Here is an 11625-nt window from a genome sequence, read left to right as displayed (position 1 = left end):
TTGTGTCCACTCTGTCAGTTTCAGAGAACTGCTTTAGGGTATCTTCTACACTGCCAGCACCTCCCCTCCCCTCCAAAAGATTCTATTCCCCACCCATTATAATGAACAAATAATCATGTTCCTACATAGCACAGCGGGTAGGGCATCTGCCTTGCATGCAGCCAACATGGCCGACCCGAGTTCGATTTCTCCGTCCCTCTCGGAGTGCCCGGCAAGCTACCGAGAGTATTCGATATGCCAGACACAGTAACAACAAAGTCTCCAATGGAGACGTTACTGGGCCCGCTCGAGCAAATCGATGATCAACGGGAGGGCCTTTTACTTTACTTTACATTTAAAAGAAAGTATAGGTAACATTCTAATTTAGCTAAAATGCCCTCTTTTTAATTTTTTGAACATTTTATTAAGTCACCATGAATTGCAAAGTTATTCTTGTTTGGTTTCAGACAATGGTTCAACACCAATCCTTACACTAGTTTCCACTTGCCTCCAACAATGCCCTCACCCTTCCCTTATTACAGAAACAAGAGCAGTTTCTGTAGCAAATTAGGTTCTTTCACAGTACTAACCTAACACAATTTTCTTTCTTCTTTGGCTCCTAAAGCCTGTTCCAAATGTATACTTCCAATGAAAATTTTCATTGATTATATACTTACATATATCTATTATCCATCCTTGTCAAGGGGAGTGCTAACCTTCTGTTCCTAAAATAGTCATGTCTTTTACACATTTGTGACATGACTCTCGGTAAGGGCATTTCTTTGTGAGGTTGCTGGTCAAAGGAAAGGAAAAAACAAAGCTCTGTCTCTCTTTCTCTCACTCTTTGTTGGTCTGTCTCTCACCCTTCCTTTCTCTTTCTCTTCTCCTTCCTCTCTAAAAGGTTTGTCTCACTCCATTCAATTTTCAATCCATAGTTCATTCTTGTGATCATTTTGTGTTTGAATTTAGCATGGAATGTGTAATAACATGAAAAAGAAATATACAGACTCTGTGCTCAGCATGGCAATGTGTCATGTGGCTTGAGAAGGTATGTCTGGGAATATCATATGGCTGTCCCTCAATCTGAAAACAAAAGAGCTTTGTGTTGCAACCCCCACTGTCTAGCCCTTCAGCCCCAATCACAGGCATTCACCAAGCTAGCATATCTCTACTGTGAGAAGTTTCAATCTAGCTCATAAAATATATCTGAGTGTGAGTCATTTTCATCCCCCCCACTGTAAAAAGTCACTTCTTTAACCTAGGTCCTATTCCAAGAGCATATTGTGCTTCATGGCACCCAACTTTATATCCCAGAAGTAGTAATTAATTCAGTTCTGTTATATCAGATGAGTGACTAGAACACTCACCCTTTAAATATGTGTCCATATATTTTATAACTGCTATTTTTAAAACCTCTGCTCCTTCCTTCCCTTCACTTTGTTATTATTGTTGCTGCTCTTGTGGCCAAGAGCTACACATACGCGTGTAGTGTTCACACACTTGGTTGTGGTATACTTGTCAGGATTGCACTTTTGGTTGCAGTATTCCCTGGTGGTAACACACTTGGTTATGACACCCAGGATGCCAAAAACAGTGCTGCCTTGAATTGCACTTGTCCTGTGAGGCAGTGACAGGGATGGAAATCATAATCTCATGCCTACAAGGCAGGTGCTCTACCACTGAGTCATTCCCAGGCCCCTATAAATAGCAGCTATTAAGTGAAAGTTTATAAATGCTACAAAAACTCTATGAAGGGAGTGCTATTTTATGCCCATTTCATAAAAGTCAAAAACAAGGCTAGGGATGTTGAAGGAATGTGCCTAAGTTCACACAGTTAAATATGTGAGGACTCTGAATTCAAATACAGAATTGTCAAATTCCAGATACCCGATTACCACCACACAACTCTGGCACATTAGAATAGACCAGTCTTGACTTTTTCCAGTGAAATGTAAAACCAAGACAATTTATTCCAAGAGTGCTTGTAAGACTCATATTTTTCTGAGAAAGTCACCAAGAAAGCTATACCACATAGCAATGGGAAAGACTCATGAGCCAAGGACAGTCCTTGTATCATTTCAAGACAAGGATAAGCAGAAAATTCTTGGAATACTTTGTGACCCTTTTTTCCAGAAACAGAAAAATTTCTCCTGTCTGCTTCATATCAAAGGGGTTGGGGTTCTGTGATGCCTCTGTCATGTACCCTCATAAGATTTTAAATGCCAAGGTTTTTCCATAATGGGGTCTATGTTCAACATTACCAAAACTATGGATTTAAAAAAGAAGAAAGAACTTTATATGAGTTCCATCAGGTTAAACTAGTTTGGATAAAGAATAGGGTCAGTCAAGTCAATGGGATTAGCCACTTGTAAAATGCCAAGGACTGGGAGACTGCAAATAAAAAAAGGTCACAGCACTTAGGACTCTTTGGACCTCTGACCAGTCTTTATGAGTTTTCCCTTCCAAGGACTTAGCCACAGCTTTAAGGAACAAGACCCAATAACATTATCAACAACTGATTTTTAGCTGCCTTAAAATTTTACTTCCAGATTACCAGAGTATAGGAACCAGATCCTATTCATTTAACATCACCCCAAAAAAGGGTCTTTGCATCCCACAGTTTTGCAACTTGTGAAGTTTCTCCCTTTACCTACATATGTGAGATAAATCCAGAGGCTTTGTAGTTAAACCCTTACCACTTCCTCTTTTGTATAAATGTGGCTATGGCTATCTTTTCAAAATCAGTTGAACCATATTGCCATGTTCTTTAAGATGACAACTTGAGGGACCACAGAACAGCCATCAGTTGGTTTTAAATCTTTATCCTACTTATTCATGTCTGTGAGTCAGCTATTTTAATGGACACTAAATGAACAATTTAACCATGAGAAAATTGTGGGACCACCCAGTCACTGTTCCTTTATTCCTCTAGTATCTGTAATCATATGTATCCATTGTATACAAATTATAATTATTCACTGTTTCTGGTGTTGTCTGTGTGCAAGTGTGACCGGAAATTAAAAGCAGGGCTTTCTTCCCTCAATATAAGTGAATTTATTGGACCAGTTGATCCTGACTGGAGTCTGTTGTGTGGTCTGGCTGCTTGCCACACTGTCATACAGTGCCTTTAATCCTTTCAATCACAGATTAATCTTTAGATCATTAGTTAGGTTTCAGTTTGTAGAACGTGCCACATAAGAAAACCTCAATGTATCTTGCCCCTATCATATCTTCTAACACATCTTTTAGCCTCACAATACCTATTACTGTCATAGTTTTCCAACGGCTAAGGCACAGACCTAAGTCTTTGAATAAAACCAGCTTCACAACTGATGGTTGAAACAACCATTTGGGCACAAATCAAAGTAAGCCTACTTTGTTCAAAAGTTACATCAAAATAACCCTATGTATGTCTACATTTTCTGTAAATAAAAAGGCCTCAAACACAATCTGTCTCAAAAGCTGCCATACCAAAGTGTTCCATATCAATTAGCAAATTTCACCCATATTTAGAGAAGTACAAATATCAGCTGAACACAAAAATTCAGCTCGGGTTGTTACTAATGAAACAGTTACTCTGAGTTTTGTTTTGAATCCTCAAGAACAAAAGGGACTGGACTTCTACGGAGACATTTCCCATAATACCCATATTCCAAAGCATCTGTGCAGCAAATTACCAGGGTTGAAGTCAGCTACAAATATTCTTTTTAAAGAACTAATTAGGAAGCATTTACTACTTAATTGTACTCATTTTATTGTTGTTGAGGAAGCATGATTACAATAGGGTTTATGTGCTTGTTTATGGTGTACAAAACTTCTGTCCCTTAGACATAGAAAGATTCCATTCATCTGGGGAACATAAAGTAACAAAATAGGAGCCTAACACCCAATAGCCGAGATAAGTACCAGGAGGTCCACTCCATGGCTTAAAGGCCAGCCACACATGCTGGGGGAAAAGGCAGCGCAGATAAAGGAGCACCAAATAAAAGGTGTTGGGAGGATTCTTCCAGGATGGGAGAAGCATGCTGAAAGTTGACTATAGACCGAACATGATTGCCATTCAATTCCTCTTTTGCAAATCACAGCACCCAAAAGGAGAGAGAGAGCAAAAGGGAATGCCCTGCCACAGAGGCAGGGTGGGATGGGGGGGATGGGGGTGGGTGGGAGTAATACTGGGATTAGTGGTGGTGGAGAATGGGCACTGGTGGAGGGATGGGTACTCGATCACTGTATAACTGAAACCCAAGCACAAAAATTTGTAAGTCTACAACTGTACCTCATGCTGTTTCACTAATAAAAATTTTTTAAAAATAGCAATTCAAGATGAGTCAGCTGACAGTGGTGAAGAATTGACACATTCCTTTTTAAATGCTTTGAAAGTGGTTTGTCTCATTAAAATATTTTATTTTTATATAAAAAATTTGGAATTTCAAAATCGCACGTCCACTACTGCAACTGCGCAACATCGTATGTTATTCATAACTAGCAATAGAAAACAAATGTCTACTGTTGACTTTTCGGCAGGTCTGAGTGTTGGGGTAAAATCCCAAATAATAATGGTGGGTCTGGTGTCAAAATATTGAATGTGATCAAAATAGAGAGAGAGTAATGTGGAAATCATCTGCCTCACAGGTAGGGGGAGGGTGTGGAATGGAGGTATACTGGGGGTTTTGGTGGTGGAGAATGGGCACTGATGAAGGTACGGGTGTTTCATTGTATGATCGAGACTTAAACCCAAAAGCTTTGTAACTGCTCTCACGGTGATTCAATAAATAAAATTATTAAAAAAATGAAAAAAATAAGGTGGAGTTCATGCCCAATTCAATCAGCCTAGTAAGTGGTTGAATAAATAGTAGTCACCGTCACTGTCCCTGTCACTGTCCTCCCATTGTTCATTGATTTGCTCAAGCGGACCCAGTAACGTCTCCATTGGAGACTTAAATAGCAGTACTCCTACATAAAAGAGAGGGGGGGAGAGAGAAATAAAACCTACACATGCAATCAAAAAAAACCTTCTGTCCCTCTAAAATATCAAAGCAAAGAGGAGTCTGTGAAGAAACTGTTTTATTTCTACTTTTAAAATGTATACATTAAAGGTAAAGGCCCTCCCGTTGATCGTCGATTTGCTCGAGTGGGCCCAGTAACGTCTCCATTGGAGACTTTGTTGTTACTGTGTCTGGCATATCGAATACTCTCGGTAGCTAGCCGGGCTCTCCGAGAGGGGCGGAGGAATCGAACTCGGGTCGGCCATGTTGGCTGCATGTAAGGCGAACGCCCTACCCGCTGTGCTATCGAACACATAAAATTATAGTGGGTTTACCCAAAACTTGGGCTGGAGTGATAGAACAGCAGGTAGGGCATTTGCCTTGCACAAGGCCGACTCAGGTTCAATTTCTCCATCCTTCTTTGAGAGCCTGGCAAGCTCACATGGCAGAGCCTGGAAAGCTTCCCATGGCGTATTCAATATGCCAAAAACAGTAACAAGTCTCACAATGGAGACGTTACTGGTGCCCGCTTGAGCAAATTGATGGACAATGGGAGGACAGTGCTACAGTGCTACCCAAAACTTAAAAGTAGTAAGTGGAAGAAATGCTACATGAGTATTATTTTCTAGAGAGTGTGGTTTTCTTCAAAGTCGAGATTCCGTACCAGTCTCAAAGTCTGCAGGTACCTCATCATTGTTTTTATTTGCAGTTCCCTAATAATAAGTGATAATTAACACTTTTAATTTCCATATTGTCCACCTGTATGTGCTGTTGGTGAACATGTTCTGCTCATCTTCTCTATTTTTTATAAGATTATTAAATTGGTTTTTTTTTTGCTGGGCTTTGTGAGTACCTTATATTATTTTGAATACTAGTGCTGTATCTTATAAACTGTCTGAAAATATTTTCTCCTATTCAGCAGGGTGTCTGTTTTAGCTCAAATTTTATTTGCCATGGAAAAACATTTTAATTTGATATAGGCCCATTGAAAACACTTTTGAGGCCCATATCCTGAAGAGTTCGGCCAATATCTTCCTTGATGTATTTTATGGGTTCTGGTAGAGCCTCACGGTCATATATCAACTTTGAACTTAGTTGTGTGTGCTGAGAGCTGTGGATCTGATTTCTTTCTATTACATTAGCTATCCAATTTTCAAATTGCCATGTGTTAGTTGGAATGTCTTCTGGTTCAGCCTTCACGAAAATAGTATGGTGCTCCCATATGATTCAGTGATCCCAGTTCTTGGTATCTACCCTCAAAATATAAAAACATTAACTCACACACACGCACACACACACACACACACACACACACACACACCTGTATTCATCTGTGCTCTTCGAGCACTGAGTATAGAGCTGCAGTGGGTATAACAACTCTAATACCTAATGGCAGATAAATGAATAAAGAAGTTATGACTTATATACTTACATCTATGTATGTATAGTGTTGTGTACTATGTAGCTAAAGGACAAAAATGAAGTCATGCAGCTTGATACAACAGAACTGGATGGTAAATGAGAGTGAAGTGAGACAGAAAAGGATATGTACTGGATGATAGATCAACAAAACAAGGGAACAGGAAGTCTCAACTGATGTCAAACTCTTGGTAGTGGTTTACAGTACTGAGAATGCTAAGAAAGTGGAGAAGTCAGTGGCAGAATGGATGATGCAAACTTGAGGCAGCATAAAAATATTGGTTAAATGTCTTGGAAATTATAATAAATTTACGGGCTGGAGCGATAGCAAAGTGGCAGGGCGTTTGCCTTGCACACAGCCAACATGGCCGACCTGAGTTCGATTCCTCCGCCCCTCTCAGAGAGCATGGCAAGCTGAGAGTATCTCACCCGCACGGCAGAGCTTGGCAAGCTACCCGTGATGTATTCGACATGCCAAACACAGTAACAACAAAGTCTCCAATGGAGATGTTACTGGGCCCACTTGAGCAAATCGATGAACAACAGGAGTACAGTGACAGTTTACAGTGACATTAAAGTTTAATCCCTGGCACCATTTATGGTCTCCTGAACCCATCAGAAGTGATACCAATTCATAGTACTAGGAGTAAGTACACCCTGAGGATCACTTGATGTATCCCCAAAACCAAACTGGAAAAAAAAAACATTTATTTGCTAAGGAGACAAAGTGGAGGGCATGAAGAGTCCTTGAAATATTGGTAGTCAGACACTGACACTCCGGTGGTGGTGGGTTTGGAATTGGAACATTGTAAATTTGAAATCCTATTAATAGGATTAATAGGATTGCAAATCACAGTGCCTACATTTTAAAAAAGTAATTCAAAAATATATTTAAGCTGGATTTGGGACAGCTCATATTCATGAGAGGTAGACCCTGAGTCTGAATTCCACTTTTCTAAGCAGTTTTTTTAGTTTAGTTCTTCCTGATCTCAGACTAGTAATAATGATATGCTAAATAATCTTTTCTTTTCCCTTCCCTTCCTTTTGTTGCTGCTGTGATGACCAGAGATACCTATGTTTTCAGAATATCTATGTTTTCAGAACATAGATATTCATTCAGAGGACTGGAGCAATAGCACAGCGGGTAGGGCATTTGCCTTGTAAGCACCAACTCAGGTTCAATTCCTCCATCCCTCTCAGAGAGTGTAGCAAGCTACTGAGAGTATCTAACCTGCACGGCAGAGCCTGGCAAACTCCCCATGGTGTATTCGATATGCCAAAAACAGTAACAACAAGTCTCACTATGGAGACGTTACTGGTGCCCGCTCTAGCAAATTGATGAACAATGGGAGGACAGTGCTACAGATATTCATTAGAGAGCACACATTCTTTTGTAGCATCTGGTGGTTCCAGACTGTGGAACTGTTAGGACCTCACTTATTTATGTGTATGGCACCAAAAAAAATCAAAACTCACAGCCTCATCCTTGCAGTGCGGGCACTTTTATCCTGAGGCACTGAGCCCCTCCCAGTGCTGTAAGTAATATCTTAACATTTCTCTACCTCTTATTCATCTTTCAAGACTCAAATCAGGAATTGCTGCCTACCAGAAGTATGCTGATGTTTCCATGCATGAACATCCTGTGGAAGCAAAACACACCCTGAGTTAAATGTTCCTTTCTTAGTTTTAGAAATTGAATATTCTTTTATTACTTTATTTTGTCTTTAATTTAAAGGTGACACTAATGTCTAGAGCATAGATATTTGTTTTAGAGGAACAATATTATCATATCATATGCACCTAGTATTTCTTATCTGTAATCAGGTAACAAGCTGTATGTAGTCTCTGCTTAATCATCTGGGACTGAAACATAAACTCCTTGGAAATTATCTATGTAACTGGAACAGTAATAATACAAAGCTATAATTCTCTAATCATGAGTAAATGATACTTTAAAAGCCCATATTTTCCACTGGTTGACATGTAGAAAATTCCTTTTTTTAGGCAAGTTAATGGTTGATCTTCCAAATGCATTCTAAAGACTGACTCACAGAACTTCAGGAATGTGTGTCCTTGAAGGGTTAGAAAAATGTCAAGCTGGGCATGACTGTTTATCTATTAAACGATATTTCCTCCTTTCATTTTCCTTATATGTCTCTCCTAGTAATAAATAGGGTCTCTCTTCTTTCCATGGCATGAATACAGCATAAACCATGAACTCCACACATTCCTTTCACTGAGGCAACTGTACATGTCTTCCAAATTGAAAAAAAAAAGTTAGATGCAAGATGTAGAAGTCATCAGCATTTTTTGAGGTCCCAGAAATCCCTGGAGAAATTAACATTTGCAAAATCACTTTGAACTCTGGAGTTCAACAGCTTTTTAAAAGTTCCATACAATGAAAAGTTCCATTCCCATAAAATCAGAAATACCTTTCTGGGCTCATTTCATATCAGAATCCAATAAAGTTCATAAATGTCTCTGTGAAGTTTGAGTATAATAAAATTCAGCTATAAAACATTTAATATGCAACAGGCTTCTAGAGTCGTTGAACACTGCATTTAACGGGACTCCTTTTACAACATACTTGGTCGGCAACAAGAAGAAACACAAAATGGGGCAAGAAAAACCTATAAATACCTACAACACAAACATCAAAGGCTTTTTCACTTTTAATACAGATCAAACTGAGACAAACTGACATTCATAATTGCTCCACCCAAAGTACATTCATAGAAAGCTCTGTAAATCTGTCCCCCAAAACACATGAAATTCACTTTTATTTTGGAAATGTAATTCCATGTGATAAATATTCTCCAGGAGCTTCAACAGCCTCCCCTATAAAGTGTATTTTTCCTTTGGGAATCAAAGTAGTTAAGTTTCCTCTCACTACACTAGTTCATCTTTGCACCTTCTGTTCAACTGAGTTCCTATCTTACCCTGATAGGCCCTGGATGGAACAACTTCATTGACAAAGGTCAGTGTGTAAGTTATGTTGCAAATTGAGCCTGAAGACTCAGGTTTTATCTTTCCTAGAAAATACCCATATCATCTAACTGATCTCTTACTCCTATTATATGTCTCTAAGGCTGAGTATTATATATATATATATATATATATATATTATATATATATGGACGACTCCAGAATCATACACTCCTTTTCTTACCACCCTGATTAAAATATTCTCTTAATTACTCTATATTATTTAACCCTATTATAATTTTTCTAAAGTATGTCCTTTGCGGTCTTATTTCCTAATTGTTTTTATCCCCTCATTTGAATGTTAACCTCTTGGGGGCCCAGCCTGTTTCATTCTTTCATTTCAGTATTCTCAAGGGCTAGAATTATAGCTAACACTTGCTATATTTTCAAGAAATAGCTATTGGGATTTGGCTTAATGGATGGAGTATTTGAATGAATTACAAATACAGGATATGATGGACAAACACCATGAATGTTGTCAGAGGAAATCCATGTGGAATTAGCCTATTTTGAAACAAAGCATGTGGTCAAATACCTCTCTGTTTCTGTTCATGTTGGGTCTTCTGCCTTTGTTACCTCAATTTCCTTATAATAGAGGGGTAGGAGCAGCTTAAGTTACCTAGTGTCTATTCCAACTGTTCCCTAGAGCTGCCAAAATCATCAAAAAATTCAAAAGAGCCTCCCCTCCATATTTCAAAATGTTTCAAGTTTACCTCTTGATATATAAATCCTTTGAACTAGTTTTCCTTCCTCTTTAGTCTTTGATTGAAAATTGTGGGTTTCCAACTTCAAATTGTACCACAAAACAGTAGTAATTAAAACAGCATGGTATTGGGCTAGAAACAGACCCACAGACGAATGGAACATAGTTGAATATTCTGTCACAGACTCTCAAATATATGACCACTTAATCTTTGACAAAGGAGCAAGAAATGTGAAGTGGAACAAACTGGATAGCTAACTGCAAAAAAATGAACTCTGACCTCTGTCTAACACTAGGCACAAAAGTCAGATCAAAGTGGATTAAAGTCCTCAATATCAGATATGAATACATAAGGTACGGGGAGGAAAATGTAGGCAGAACCTTCCATGATATTGAAGCTAAAAAGCATCTTTAAGGATGAAACACCACTGACCAAGCAAGTGGAAACAAACATAAACAAATGGAACTACATCAAACTAAGAAGCTTCTGCATGTCAAAAAAATAGTGACTAAAATACAGAAATGGCCCACAGAATGGAAGAGAATATTACCCAATACCCATCTGATAAGAGATTAATATCCAGGGTATGTAAGACGCTAGTAGAATTGCACCAGAAAAAAAACCTCCAACTCCATCAAAAATGGGGAGAAGAAATGAACAAAAGCTTCCTCAAAAAAGAAATACAAGTGGACAAAAGGCACATGAAAAACTGTTCCACATCGCCAATCATCAGGGAGATGCAAATCAAAACAATAATTAGATATCATCTCACACCACAGAGACTGGCACACATTCAAAAGAATAAAAGCAACCAGTGCTGGTATGGATGTGGGGAAAAGGGATGTTCTTTCACTGTTGGTGGGAATGCCCATTACTTCAGCCTTTCTGAAAAACAGTATGGACATTCCTTCAAAAACTAGAAATTGAGTTACCATATGACCCCGCAATACCACTTCTGGGAATATATTCCGAGGGTGCAAAAAAATCACAGTAGAAATGACATCTGTACCAATATGTTCATTGCAGAACTGTTCACAATAGCCAAAATCTGGAAACAAACTCAGTGCCTGAGAACAGAGACTGGTTAAAGGAACTTTGGTACATCTACACAATGGAATACTATACACTTAATCACTTAATCACTTAACTTCCCGTTAGTCGTCGATTTGCTCGAGCGGGCGCCAGTAACGTCTCCATTTGTCCCTTTCGCGTGCTAGTGTAGCCCAATGGCATCTGTTCGCTCCGGGAACATGAAGGGCCTCAAACCGGTCGTTCATGATCTTGACGAAGAAGTCTGACCATCTGGTAGGTGGGCGGCCACGTGGTCTCTTGACATCCCGTGGAATCCAATCAGTAACAGCTCTAGTCCAACGGTCGTCTTTAAATCTCATTACGTGACCAGCCCATATGGAATACTATACAGCTGTTAGGAAAGATGAAGTCATGGTATTTGTCTATAAGTGGATAGATATGGAGAGTATCATACTAAGTTAAATGAGTCAGAAAAAGAGGGACAGACATAGAAGGACTGCACTTATTTGTGGAGTATAAAA

General features: G+C 39.0%; 1 pseudogene; it reads right to left on the bottom strand.

Moving 5' to 3' along the window:
* Positions 1-628: 628 nt before the first annotated feature.
* On the bottom strand, positions 629-717 carry LOC130042256 (uncharacterized; annotated as a pseudogene).
* Between the last annotated feature and the right edge of the window lie 10908 nt (positions 718-11625).

Source organism: Sorex fumeus, unplaced genomic scaffold, assembly GCF_029834395.1.
Source record: "Sorex fumeus unplaced genomic scaffold, SorFum_2.1 ptg000098l, whole genome shotgun sequence".
Lineage (NCBI taxonomy): Eukaryota > Metazoa > Chordata > Mammalia > Eulipotyphla > Soricidae > Sorex > Sorex fumeus.
The sequence above is the reverse complement of the archived record's forward strand: the minus strand, read 5'-3'. Positions and strand labels throughout refer to the sequence as shown.